Genomic DNA, 15,172 nt, shown 5'->3' with positions numbered 1-15,172 from the left:
TAAGAAGTGGTTGCCCTTAGGTGATGGCTGATAAACTAGGAGGGGCCCCGGGGGGCAGGTGTCTGGGCGCCTGTAACGGTCTGATTCTTGACTGCGGTGTCGGTTTACACAGATGTGTTCAGTTTGGTGGAATTCATCGAGTCGTACACTCAGTATGTGGAACTTCTCTATATGTATGTCATATTTAATGACACCCCCCCCCCGCCCATGCACACACAATGGTAAAAGAAAACTTGCACTTGCCCTTGAGACCAGAGAAGGAATTTATCCTCTGGCAGCCACTGCCACTGGAGGGTTGTGAGCAGCGGGTGATAATGACCTCCTGGATGCTTTAGGAAGCTCCCTCCAGCTGCCTGGGAGGGAGTCGGAGCACCAGGGTGAAGACGGAGTGGGGGATGTGGAGTGGCCCAGGGCAGGGGAATGGGCAGATGAGTCTTCCTTGGTGGGACCTCAAGGGCAAGACAGGCATTGGGGAGGTGGAGGGAGCGTTTGGGCAAAGAAGAAACAGGATTTGAACCCAGACAACCGGGGTGGGAGGTTGAGGGATAGAAGGAGGTCTGGTTTCTGATGACTTCACAAATAACCAGGTACCCTGGCACCACCAGGCCAGGCTTTACCTGGAAGCCAACTCCCCCTTCATCCCTTCCCAGGCCTGGCCAGCCCAGCTCACACAAGCCCTAAGGGGCCCACAGCCAGCTCTTGGCAGCCACTCACACCTTCACAGCCCTGACAGTTTGTCTCTCTTCAGTCATGACTCTGGTTTTTCTTTTTCTTTCTCTTTTTTTTTTTCCTGTTTTATTGATCCAAGCCTTCATGAGGGCCTCCTTGGGGCAGACCTCAAGCTTGACAATATTTTATCTCATGTCATCGAGGTCCCTGCTGGCCCTGGTGAAGTGGGTGGCACTAACCCATTTTATGGATGAGGATAGTGAGGTTTGATGAGGTGAAGTGACTTGGGGCCAAGATCACCCACCCAATAAGGAGCAGAGCTAGAATTTACAATGATGCCAACAGCAGTTGCCATCTCTTAGCACTAAGTGGGGCCAGACCTATGCCAAGCACCGTGCATGCATTCACTCATCCAGTCCCCACAATGACACAGTGGAGGAAGCGGCAATTATGATCAGCCCCTTAAAAAAACTTGTTTATGGAAATCTTGCATATATGTGCAGAAAAGTGCACAAATTGTAATAGCCCGATGGGTTTCCACACACTGAACCACCTAGGGGACCAGCACTTAGGTGAACAAAATAGAACGACTGATACCACACCCAAAACACAAGTGCTAAAAGAGAAAACTGATAAACTGGACTTCATAAACACTTAATACTTTGGTGTTTCAAAGGATACCAGCAAGAAGGTGAAAAGACAACATGTAAGTTGGGGAAAATATTTGAAATCATGTAACTCATGAGAGTCTAGTAGCCAGAATATATAAAGAACTCTTGGAACTCAACAATAAAATGTCAAAGAACCCAATTTAAGACTAGGCAAAGGATTTAAATAAGCATGTCTCAGAAGATCTACAAATGGCCAATAAGCACATGAAGAGAGGCTCGACATCATTAGCCACTGGGAATCGAAAATCGAAATCACAAGCTGCCACTTCACACCCACCAGATGGCTGTGATCAACAAGACAGATGTGAGAGGTGATGTAGAGAAATTGGAGTTCTCATAGGTGCCTGCTGGAAATGAGGTGGTGCAGCTACCTTGGAAAGCCGTTTGACAGTTCCTCAAAAGGTTAAACATAGTTACCATTTGACTCATCCATTCCACTCCTAGTGGAATCAGAAAATAAAAACATACCTGCACACAAAAGTTGAACACAGATACTCAGGGTGGCATTATTCACAGTAGCTAAAAAGTGGAAATAACCTAAATGTCCATCAACTCACAAATGGATAATAAAATGTGGGGCATTCATATAATGGAATATTATTCAGCAACGAAAGAGAATGTGGTGCTGATACATGCTGCAACATGGATGAACCTGGTAAACTTTAGGCCTACATGAAAGAAGCCAGTCATAAGAGATTATATATTGGATGATTCCATTTATACGAAATGTCCAGAATAGACAAGTAGACAGAAAGTAGATCAGTGGTTGTCTAGGGCCACGGGGTGGGCCAGGGCCAGGGTGGAGTCAAGAGGGTAGGGAGTGACTGCTAATGAGTACTTTCTTTTTGGAGATGATGAAAATGTTCTGAAATTAGGTTATGGTGATGGTTGCATAACTCTTAGATATACTTTAAAACCACTGAATTGTATATTTTAAGTGGATGAACTTTCTGGTATATAAATTATATCTCCATAAACATAAAAAGATATTTCATGCCCTCATGCTGCTCCCATGCCCGAATTGTTCTTACCTTCTTCTATTTCTCTGAATATCCAAAAATAACTGGTTTCCAAGGCCCAATTCAAATGCCATTCCAAAGACTGCCTGGATCCATTCCCATCAGACATAATTTCTCTCTCCTCGGAACTCTTGTGGCAATTCACATCATTCACTCAACGATGATTTATAAAGGCACGTATCAGGTGTCTGGCACTTATTACATTCCACGTGATTTTTGAAGTACCCAAGTCATCTCTGCTACTATACTGTAAACTTTTGGAGAGAGGAGACTGTATCTTGTTCTCTTCTATGAACTCAGAACCCAGCTAAGTGACTGGCACACATGGAAGTTATGTGCAATTCATTCTAAATTTCCCTTTCCTCCCATCACCCCTCCCACTAGGAAATACAAGGATATAAAATGGTGGAAAGTAAAAGGATGGAATAAAATACAGCTTGCAAAAGACCTGTGGTGTGACTATATTAATATAAAATAAAAGAAGCTTTCTCATTGAAAGTATTACCAGAGATAACAAGGGTACCATATGATAAAAAATGTTTTAGTAAACTATTTTAATTTATTTTTATTTTTTATTGTTATGTTAATCACCATACATTACATCATTAGTTCTTGATATAGTGTTCCATGATTCATTGTTTGTGCATAACACCCAGTGCTCCATGCAGAACGTGCCCTCCTCAATACCCATCACCAGGCTAGCCCCTCCCCCAACCCCCTCCCCTCTAGAACCCTCAGTTTGTTTTTCAGAGTCCATCATCTCTAATGGTTCGTCTCCCCCTCCAATTTACTCCCCTTCATTCTTCCCCTCCTGCTATCTTCTTCTTCTTCTTCTTTTTTTTTTTTAACATATATGGCATTATTTGTTTCAGAGGTACAGATCTGTGATTCAACAGTCTTGCACAATTCACAGAGCTCACCATAGCACATACCCTCCCCAATGTCTATCACCCAGCCACCCCATCCCTCCCACCCCCCACCACTCAGCAACCCTCAGTTTGTTTCCTGAGATTAAGAATTCCTCATATCAGTGAGGTCATATGATACATGGCTTTCTCTGATTGACTTATTTCACTCAGCATAACACCCTCCAGTTTCATCCACGTCGTTGCAAATGGCAAGATCTCATTCCTTTTGATGGCTGCATAATATTCCATCGTGTATATATACCACTTCTTTTTTATCCATTCATCTGTCGATGGACATCTTGGCTCTTTCCACAGTTTCCCTATTGTGGACATTGCTGCTATAAACACTAGGGTGCATGTACCCCTTCGGATTCCTACATTTGTCTCTTTGGGGTAAATACCCAGTAGTGCAATTGCTGGATCGTAGGGTAGCTCTATTTTCAACTGTTTGAGGAACCTCCATACTGTTTTCCAGAGGGGTTGCACCAGCTTGCATTCCCACCAACAGTGTAGGAGGGTTCCCCTTTCGCCGCAGCCCCGCCAACATCTGTCGTTTCCTGACTTGTTAATTTTAGCCATTCTGACTGGTGTGAGGTGGTATCTCACTGAGGTTTTGATTTGGATTTCCCTGATGCCAGGCGATGTTGAGCACTTTTTCATGGGTCTGTTGGCCATTTGGATGTCTTCTTTGGAAAAATGTCTGTTCATGTCTTCTGCCCATTTCTTGATTGGATTATTTGTTCTTTGGGTGTTGAGTTTGATAAGTTCTTTATAGATTTTGGATACTAGCCCTTTATCTGATATATCATTTGCAAATATTTTCTTCCATTCTGTCGGTTGTCTTTTGGTTTTGTGGACTGTTTCTTTTGCTGTGCAAAAGCTTTTTATCTTGATGAAATCCCAAGAGTTCATTTTTGCCCTTGCTTCCCTTGCCTTTGGCGATGTTTCTAGGAAGAAGTTGCTGTGGCTGAGGTCGAAGAGGTTGCTGCCTGTGTTCTCCTTTAGGATTTTGATGGTCTCCTGTCTCACGTTTAGGTCTTTCAACCATTTGGAGTCTATTTTTGTGTGTGGTGTAAGGAAATGGTCCAGTTTCATTCTTCTGCATGTGGCTGTCCAATTTTCCCAACACCATTTGTTGAAGAGACTGTCTTTTTTCCACTGGACATTCTTTCCTCCTTTGTCAAAGATTAGTTGACCATAGAGTTGAGGGTCCATTTCTGGGCTCTTGATTCTGTTCCATTGATCTATGTGTCTGTTTTTGTGCCAGTACCATACTGTCTTGATGATGACACCTTTGTAATAGAGCTGGAAGTCTGGAATTGTGATGCCGCCAGCTTTGCTTTTCTTTTTCAACATTCCTCTGGCTATTCGGGGTCTCTTCTGGTTCCATACAAATTTTAGGATTATTTGTTCCATTTCTTTGAAAAAAGTGGATGGTATTTTGATGGGGATTGCATTGAATGTGTAGATTGCTCTAGGTAACATTGACATCTTCACAATGTTTGTTCTTCCAATCCATGAGCATGGAACATTTTTCCATTTCTTTGTGTCTTCCTCAATTTCTTTCATGAGTGTCTTATAGTTTTCTGAGTACAGATCCTTTGCCTCTTTGGTTAAATTTATTCCTAGGTATCTTATGGTTTTGAGTGCAATTGTAAATGGGATCGACTCCTTAATTTGTCTCTCTTCTGTCTTGTTGTTGGTGTATAGGAATGCCACTGATTTCTGTGCATTGATTTTATATCCTGCCTCTTTACTGAATTCCTGTATGAGTTCTAGCAGTTTTGGGGTGGAGTCTTTTGGGTTTTCCACAGTAAGTATCATATCATCTGCAAAGAGTGAGAGTTTGACTTCCTCTTTGCCGATTTGGATGCCTTTGATTTCTTTTTGTTGTCTGATTGCTGTGGCTAGGACTTCTAATACTATGTTGAACAGCAGTGGTGACAGTGGACATCCCTGCTGCATTCCAGACCTTAGGGGGAAAGCTCTCAGCTTTTCCCCATTGAGAATGATATTTGCTGTAGGTTTTTCATAGATGGCTTTTATGATATTGAGGTATGTACCCTCCATCCCTATACTCTGAAGAGTTTTGATCAAGAAAGGATGTTGTACTTTGTCAAATGCTTTTTCTGCATCTATTGAGAGGATCATATGATTCTTGTTCTTTCTTTTGTTAATGTATTGTATCACGTTGATTGATTTGCGGATGTTGAACCAAACTTGCAGCCCAGGGATAAATCCCACTTGGTCATGGTGGATAATCCTTTTAATGTACTGTTGGATCCTATTGGCTAGGATTTTGGTGAGAATTTTTGCATCCATGTTCATCAAGGATATTGGTCTGTAATTCTCCTTTTTGATGGGGTCTTTGTCTGGTTTTGGAATCAAGGTAATGCTGGCCTCATAAAATGAGTTTGGAAGTTTTCCTTCCATTTCTATTTTTTGGAACAGTTTCAGGAGAATAGGTATTAATTCTTCTTGAAATGTTTGGTAGAATTCCCCTGGGAAGCCATCTGGCCCTGGGCTTTTGTTTGTTGGGAGATTTTTGATGACTGCATCAATTTCCTTAGTGGTTATAGGTCTGTTCAGGTTTTCTATTTCTTCCTGGTTCAATTTTGGTAGTTGATACATCTCTAGGAATGCATCCATTTCTTGCAGGTTATCTAATTTGCTGGCATATAGTTGCTCATAATGTGTTCTTATAATTGTTTGTATTTCTTTGGTGTTGGTTGTGATCTCCCCTCTTTCATTCATGATTTTGTTGATTTGGGTCATTTTTCTTTTTGACAAGTCTGGCCAGGGGTTTATCAATCTTGTTAATTCTTTCAAAGAACCAGCTCCTAGTTTCGTTGATCTGTTCTACTGTTCTTTTGGTTTCTATTTCATTGATTTCTGCTCTGATCTTTATGATTTCTCTTCTCCTGCTGGGTTTAGGCTTTCTTTGCTGTTCTTTCTCCAGCTCCTTTAGGTGTAGGGTTAGGTTGTGTATTTGAGACCTTTCTTGTTTCTTGAGAAAGGCTTGTATTGCTATATACTTTCCTCTTAGGACTGCCTTTGCTGTATCCCAAAGATTTTGAACAGTTGTATTTTCATTTTCATTGGTTTCCATGAATTTTTTTAATTCTTCTTTAATTTCCTGGTTGACCCATTCATTCTTTAGTAGGATGCTCTTTAGCCTCCATGTATTTGAGTTCTTTCCGACTTTCCTCTTGTGATTGAGTTCTAGTTTCAAAGCACTGTGGTCTGAAAATATGCAGGGAATAATCCCAATCTTTTGGTACCCGTTGAGACCTGATTTGTGACCTAGGATGTGATCTATTCTGGAGAATGTTCCATGGGCACTAGAGAAGAATGTGTACTCCGTTGCTTTGGGATGGAATGTTCTGAATATGTCTGTGAAGTCCATTTGGTCCAGTGTGTCATTTAATGTCTTTATTTCCTTGTTGATCTTTTGCTTAGATGATCTGTCCATTTCAGTCAGGGGGGTGTTAAAGTCCCCCACTAATATTGTATTGTTGTCAATGTGTTTCTTTGCTTTTGTTATTAATTGCCTTATATAATTGGCTGCTCCCATGTTAGGGGCATAGATATTTACAATTGTTAGATCTTCTTGTTGGATAGACCCTTTAAGTAGGATATAGTGTCCTTCCTCATCTCTTATTACAGTCTTTGTTTTAAAATCTAATTTGTCTGATATAAGGATTGCCACCCCAGCTTTCTTTTGGTGTCCATTAGCATGGTAAATTGTTTTCCACCCCCTCACTTTCAATGTGGGGGTGTCTTTGGGTCTAAAAGGAGTCTCTTGAAGACAGCATATTGATGGGTCTTCTTTTTTAATCCAATCTGATAGCCTGTGTCTTTTGATTGGGGCATTGAGCCCATTTACATTCAGGGTAACTGTTGAAAGATATGAATTTAGTGCATTGTATTGCCTGTAAGGTGACTGTTACTGTATATTTTCTGTGTTCCTTTCTGGTCTATGCTGCTTTTAGGCTCTCTCTTTGCTTAGAGGACCTCTTTCAATATTTCTTGGAGGGCTGGTTTTGTGTTTGCAAATTCCTTCAGTTTTTGTGTGTCCTGGAAGCTTTTTATCTCTCCTTCTATTTTCAATGACAGCCTAGCTGGATATAGTATTCTTGGCTGCATATTTTTCTTGTTTAGTGTTCTGAAGATATCGTGCCAGTCCTTTCTGGCCTGTCAGGTCTCTGTGGATAGGTCTGTTGCCAATCTAATGTTTCTACCATTATAGGTTACATATCTCTTCTCCCGAGCTGCTTTCAAGATTTTCTCTTTGTCTCTGAGACTCGTAAGTTTTACTATTAGATGTCGGGGTGTTGACCTATTTTTATTGATTTTGAGGGGGTTCTCTGTGCCTCCTGGATTTTGATGCCTGTTTCCTTCCCCACATTAGGGAAGTTCTCTGCTATTATTTGCTCCAATAGACCTTCTGCCCCTCTCTCTCTTTCTCTTCTTCTGGGATCCCAGTTATTCTAATGTTGTTTCATCTTATCATATCGCTTATCTCTCGAATTTGGGCCTCGTGATCCAGTAGTTGTTTGTCTCTCTTTTTCTCAGCCTCTTTATTTTCCATCATTTGGTCTTCTATACCTCTGATTCTCTCTTCTGCCTCATTTATCCTAGCAGTTAGTGCCCCCATTTTTTATTGCATCTCATTAATAGCCTTTTTGATTTCGATTTGGTTAGATTTTAGTTCTTTTATTTCTCCAGGAAGGGTTTCTCTAATAACTTCCATGCTTTTTTCAAGCCCAGCTGGTATCTTTAAAATCATGATTCTGAACTCTAGGTCTGACATCGTACTAATGTCCGTATTGAGTAGGTCCCTGGCAGACAGTACTACCTCTTGTTCTTTTTGCTGAGGTGATTCTTTTCGTCTTGTCATTTTGTCCAGAGGAGAATAGATGAATGAGAGAACAAAATGCTATCAGGTTAACAATGGTCCCAGCAAATATACTCTAAACAAATCAGAAAAGACCTGAAACCAGGGGAAAAGAAAGAGAAGGAAAGAAAAAAAAAGAAAAAGAAAAAGATAAAAACAAACAAAGACAGAACAAAACAAAACAAAAAACAGAACAAAACAAAACAAAAAAACAGAATATGATCAAATATGATCAGGCTGGTGCATAGATCAGTGCCACACACTAGATTTTGGGTGTATTTTGGTCTGTTAGAAGATAGTGCCTCCTAAAACTGTAAAGAAAGAAAGACTTATATATGTACAAAATAAGGGTTGATACAATGAAGGGATGGAAGATGACTGTAAAGATGAAAAGTATAAAAGATTTTAGAAAAGGAATTGATAAGAAGTTGTTTGAAAAAAGAAAGAAGATTTAAAAAAAAAAGGGAGACAATGTGATCAGGCAGGAGACTAGAACAAAGCCATACACTAGTGATTTAGGGTATATTTTGATCTGTTAGAAGAAACTGTATCTCAAAATTTTAAAGAGAGAACAACTTATATATATATGCCAAAAATAAGGGTAACTACTATGAAGGGATAGAATATGACTCTAAAAATGAAAAATAAAAATGTTTTTTTTTTAAAAAAGGGATTGATAAGATGTTGGTTGAAAAAGGGAAAAAGAAAAATAAAAAAAACAGTTAAAAAAATTAACTTTGAAAAACTAATGAATCATGGTAAAAAAGCCATGAATTCTATGTGCAGTATTCCCCTAGCGCTGGAGTTCTCCCGTTCTCCTTGATGGGTAAACTTGGTCTTGGCTTGCTGGCTGTTCGTGCTGATCTTCTGGGGGAGGGGCCTGTTGCCGTGGTTCCCAAATGTCTTTGCTGGAGGCGGAATTGCTCCGCCCTTTTCGGTCCGGGCTAAGCAATCTGCTCGTGTTTGCTCTCGGGAGCTTTTGTTCCCTGCAAGCTCTCGGTACAGCTTTGGAGGATGAGAGTGAAAATGGTGGCCTCCCAATCTCCACCCGGAGGAGCCGAGAACTCGGGGCCCCCGCTCCTCAGTGCGCCCCCAGAGAAAAGCAGTCACTCCCGTCTCCCCGGTCTCCAGCCGCACTCCGTGCTCACCCGGCCTGTGACCGAGTGTTTCTATCTCTGGCACCCGACCCCGTGTGGAGTCTCTAAACCCAGCAGATCCCTGTGGTGTGCTCCCGCGCCGCTCCTCCCAGGGGAGGAAGGTGAGTCTCCCTGGCTCTGCTGCTTGTTGGGTCCCTGCTGGAGGAGCAGGGGCCCGACTGGGCCGCGGATCACAGTTTATGGCAACCCCGAGCTGAGAGCCCGCGCCTCGGCTCCGTCTCTGTGGCCGGCTTCCCCGCTCCCTTCCCTGGGAGCTCTGCCGCACTCAGGCACCCCCGGTCTTTCTGTGACCCCGAGGGTCCTGAGACCACACTGTCCCGCGAGGGTTCCACCTCCCGCTTAGCCACTGGAGCAATGTCCCTCAGTGGAGCCGACTTCTAAAAGTTCTGATTTTGTGCTCTGCGGCTCTATCACTCGCCAGAAGCGGCCGACGGAGGTCCCCCTCCCCCGCCTAATCCTCCCGAATATCACCTCGGATTCACTTCTCCGCACGTCCTACCTTCCAGTAAGTGGTCACTTCTCTGTTCAGAGTTGTTGCTACTCTCTTCTTCGATCTCCTTTTGAGTTCGTAGGTGTTCAGAATGGTTTGATCCCCATTCAGCTGAATTCCTGAGACCAGACAAAATCCAAGTCTCCTACTCCTCCACCATCTTGCCCCGCCCCCCCAACTATTTTAATTTTATAAACACCTAAGGACATAGTTCAAAATGGACAAAAGAGAAATTGACAGAACTATTAGAAATATTCAAATCCAAATCGGAATGGAAGATTCAATATATCTCTCTCAGAATTTGGCCAGACATGGAGGCAAAAAGTCAGTATAGGGATAGGTTATGCAATGGTGACACACACACACACACACACACACACACACACACACACACACACAAAACCCAAAGTCTTGGTGGCTTAATACAACAAATTTCTTACTCACACAAAGTGCAGTGGTCAGGCAATTCTTAGGGCAGTTCTCCTCCACGCAGTGACCTAGAGATCCAGGCATCTCTCACCACATGCCTCTATCATCTCAGTGTGCTTCTAAAGAAGAAAAAACGTGGAGGTAGCACACATTCTTGGGTGCCTTGGCCCAGAAGGTAAACATATCACTTCCATTCACATCTCTTTAGCTAGAACTGGTCACATGGCCTCTCTTGTCTCCAAGGGTATGGAAAAGTGTAGTCTGCCTATATCCACCCTCAAAAGAGAAGAATCAGGTAGGAATGAGCATTAATAGTCTTTACTCAAAGGACTTAAATAAATGACATGTACAGAAAACTGCATCCAACACCTTATTTTCAAACACATAAGACAATTTACAAAATTTGACTATGACCTGAGTTATAAAGCCAGTCTCACCAAATTTCAAAGAATCAAAACCGCACAGAGCATATTATCTAAAATGCTATTCCTTATAATGAAGGTATAAATCAATAATGAGATAATTAGAAATTTTCCATAGGCTAGGAAATTTAAAAATACACTTCTAAATAACCCATGGGTTAAAAGAAGAACTGATAAAGGAGGGTAGAAAATATTTTTAATCAATTGATAATGAAGAAAATTCATATCAAAATTTGTAGGTGTGGGTAAATCAGTATGTAGAGGGAAATTTATAGTCTTAAGGGCATGTGTCAGAGAAGAAGCTGAAAACTGATCAAAATTCATGCCAAGATATTGGAAAAAGAATATTAAAACAAATCTAATAAAAGTAGGAAAAAGTAAATGATAAAGGCAAGAACAGAAATTAATAAAATAAGAAAGCAAAAATTAAAACAGAGCTACTCCAACAAAGCCAAAGTTGGTTCTTTGAAAAGACGAATTGACAAACCCCTGAATGAAACTGGTCTAGAGAAAAACATAAATGACCCCCCAAAACCCCAATATTAGGAATAAAAAGTGAGACATCACTACAGATACTGTCACCATTAAAGGAAAAAAGAGAATGTTTTGAGCAACTTTGAGTCAATATGTTTGAAAACTTAAATGAAATGGACAACATCCTAGAAAGGCATAATATACAAATTTTGACTTGAGACAAAATAAGAAGCCTACATAATCCTCTAACAATTAAGGATATTGAATCAGTTGTTAAAACCCTTTCCCATACAGAAAACTTCAGCTCTAGATGGGTTCACTGACAATTTCTACCCAACATTCAAAGAAGAAGCTACTTTTGTCTTTGACAATCTCTCCCAGAGAGTAGAAAAAGAGTGAGTAATCTCCAATTCACTTTATGAGGCTAACATAACCTGCATATCAAAACAGGACAAAGATATGGCAAGAAAAGAAAATTACAGGCCAATTTTACTCGTAAATAGAAATGAAAAATCACGGATAAAGTATTAGCCACAAAAATCCATCAGTAATGCAAAAGGATACCACAACCGAAATGGGCTAATCCCAGGAACACAAGGTCAGTTTAACTTTAGGAAATCCATTAAGATTGGGGTACCTGGGTGGCTCAGTCGGTTAAGTGGCTGACTCTTGATTTCAGCTCAGGTCATGAATCTCAGAGTGATGAGATTCTCTCTTCCTCTCCCTCTGCCCCCCTATTCCCCACTTGTGCTCTCTCTCTAAAAAAAGAAAAAAAAAAAAGAACAAGAACAAGAAAATCCATTAAGTGAAATGAAATTCAGGTTAATTCAGCACATAAACTGATTAAAGGACAAAACCTACATGCAGAAAACCATTTGATAAAAATTTAACACTTATTCATGATCTAAAACTAATAAAAAATAATCTAGGAAATTATGAACAGAAGGGAATTTCCATAATTTGATAAAGATATGTCGGCAGCTAACATGGTAAAATATTGCAAGTTTTCCCTTTGGAGATCAGAGACAAGTCAAGGATGCCCACTGCACCCATTTACTCACTTACTGGTGGTCTTAGCCAGGGCAGTAAGGCAAGAAAAAGAAATGAAAGAAGTAAGATTTGGAGAAAAAACAAAACCGTCATCTTTCCAAAGTAATTATGTATGGAGAAACCTCAAAATAGGCAACTATGTCGTTTAAATTGGCAAGAAAATTTAGCATTTTTATTGGATTCAAAATAAATATAAAAGTATATTTTAAAAAGTATGCTTTTATATAACAACCCACTGAATTATTGAATGAAGCTGTTGGGGGAAGGTTTGTATTTGCAGGGCGAGCTCTTCTGAGCACCAAGAGCTGAACAGGCAACTCCGTATGGGCATGTGAGCACCCCCTTCCCGGAAGGGTTTAAACAGGAACACGATGGGCTGTGTCCAGGGGTGCTGGGAAAGAACCTGGGCTCAGGGTGAGAGGTTTCTCCCTTGCCAGGCTGGGCCTCAGCTCTCTATAAACAGTCAGTCCCGGAAGGCGGCCTATCTTCTTTCTTTTGGCTCCTCTCTATGTCAGCTTAATCCCTTTGGTAAATTGGGTAAAATGAGCCAGGTTTTATGGCCCCGGGAAATATGTGAAGAAGTTTCTAATCTTATCGCTGTCCACTCCCCCCTTCCTAGGCTCTGCTTTCAGAGAAAACCCACAACAGTTATTTCTCCTCCTCTTCCCTCTGCCCCTACTGCACCAGACTTATCTTCCTACTTCAAGTTCTCAGATCAGAGCACACATTCTGAAACACCACGCTACCTGGTTTGTGAAATGGAATCTTACATGGTCCCCTGATGGCACAACCCGGGGGAGGAGAGCTGCTTTTGGCGGAGTTGGATGGGGCCCTGCCTCCTTGGCTCTCCCCTCTTATTCCCTGAACCAGCTCCCTCAACCACTGAGGCACCAAATGCCTCCTTACCACAGAGCCACCAAGGACACACAATGTGTAAGCACACGCTTTGGAGTCAGATGGTCTTGTGCTTTTCAGCTACGTGACCTTAGACCTTGGTTCTCTCACCTGCAAAGGGGCGGAGCTCATAGGCATTCCCACTTTGGCAGGTTTACTGCTGCGAGGGTGAAATGGGGCAATGAGTAGAAGGCTCGTCACCCAGGAGGTGCTCCATACACCCGTGTGGTTATTGGCAGTCTCTGGGGCTTGGGGAAGCCCCTCAGCACCTCTCTCTGGACCCAACATCGCAGACCTGGGGCCATGAGCTCCAGGAGGCAGTGTGGTGCAGGAGTGGAGGCCGTGTCCCCCTGCTGGGGACACGGCCATAAGGCCCCACTGGCTCTACTTGCATCTGGCCTGTCATGGGCAGATGCAGGGAAGTGAGGCTGTTGATAAATCTGTCCGTTTCCAGGATGCCTCCCCTCTAGGGCCCCTGCTCTGACAGGCACGGCAGGAGGGCTACATCCCAGCTGGCTACAGACCCAAATGTTGGCTGAGCCACTAGATAACTCTGTAATGAACTGTCCCTCAGGCTGGAGGCATTAACCTTGCTGCTGGCCTGGAGGCCTGGGCTCTGCGGTTAACCCTTCTCTTCCCAGCCTTAGGGAAGCTGAGGGTGCAGCCTATATCAGGGAGAGCTGTATTGATTACCTACGGCTGCCTAACAAATGACCCCGAAATTCAGCAGCGGGAAATAACACCTGATTATTAACTCTCAGTTTCTGTGGGTCAGGAATCTGCAAGTGGCTGAACAGGGTGGTTCTGACTCAAGATTTTCCATGAGGCAGCCATTGAGGTGTCAGCCTTGGTGGCGGTCATCTCAAGACTTGACTGGGGGTGATCAGATTCCAAACTCACTTAGGCAGCTGTTGGCGGGCCTCCAAAGATCCACTTCCACGTGCACTCGAGTGGGCCTCCCCCCAGCGCGAGCCATGGAGAGACCGAGAGAGAGAGCCAAACAGAGGTCACCGTCCTTTTATAACCCAACCTCTTCACCCGTCACCTCTGACATAGTCTTTCAGCAGCACATCACTAAGTGCAGCCCACAATCGAGAGGGAAAAGCACAGAGTTGTGAAAAATCAGAAGCGGGGACTCCCTGACAGCTGTCAGGGGCTGCTGCTGGGAAATGCCCGTAGACCCGAGGCCCGCTTGCCTTCAGGTGCCCCTGCTCAGACCACTGGGAGTCGGCCCCAACTCCTCCTTCCATCTTTCACCAAGCCCCGAGAACTCAAAATCCTAAAGCACCCTCAAGTCTGACCTCTCCCTCTCTCTTAGCTGTCATGGTTCCAGGAGGGCCCCTGTCATGTCTCCCCAGGATGTTGTCACTCTGTCACCACCTCCTCACTGGTCCCTTGAATCTCTTCTGCTCCCCTAGGTCCCCACTTGTCCCTTCCACCATTCCCTGTCTCTTCCCAACAGTACTCAGAGAAGCCTTTTCAAAACGCAGATTGGACCCTGTCTTTCCTTGCTGGAAATCCTCCAGAGGCTTCCCCACATGCTCAGCACCAGGATCCAAGTTTCTCTAAGGATGACAAGACTCTGCAGGGTCTGGCTCAGCCCAGACCTTGACAGCCTCAGCTCACACAGTGCTGGCTCCTTTCAGTGCCTCTGGTCGCAGGCTTTGCACATGCTGTTGCTCTTCTAGCAGTGCTTTCTCTCGTCCCCTTCACCTTGTTCACCCCTCAGCATCCTTTGGATCTCGGCTCGAGTCACTTCCTCGAAGCAGCTGTCCCCATCCTGCCCCGATTAGGTTCCAGTCTCCCGTTGAAAACTTGTGTTCTTATGGTACTCTGCCAGGCATGCTGATCCCTTACCGGACTGGTAATTATCTGGCCCCCAAGACAGTAGGCAGCATGAGGGCAGATTGTGCTGGCTGCATCCATTGTGCCTGTCACCAGTGGGTGCTAAAGAAAGAGCTCTTGGATTTAAAAAAAAAAAAAAATTGAAGTCTTTGTGCAGATGATAAAACTATGACATTTCGACATAATTGGTTAGAATCGTAGAAACCTGGAGCTCAAAGGGGGCTCAGAAACCGGCCAGCCAACCTCC

Source organism: Zalophus californianus, chromosome 8, assembly GCF_009762305.2.
Source record: "Zalophus californianus isolate mZalCal1 chromosome 8, mZalCal1.pri.v2, whole genome shotgun sequence".
In the NCBI taxonomy this organism is placed as follows: Eukaryota; Metazoa; Chordata; class Mammalia; order Carnivora; family Otariidae; genus Zalophus; species Zalophus californianus.
The sequence above is the reverse complement of the archived record's forward strand: the minus strand, read 5'-3'. Positions refer to the sequence as shown.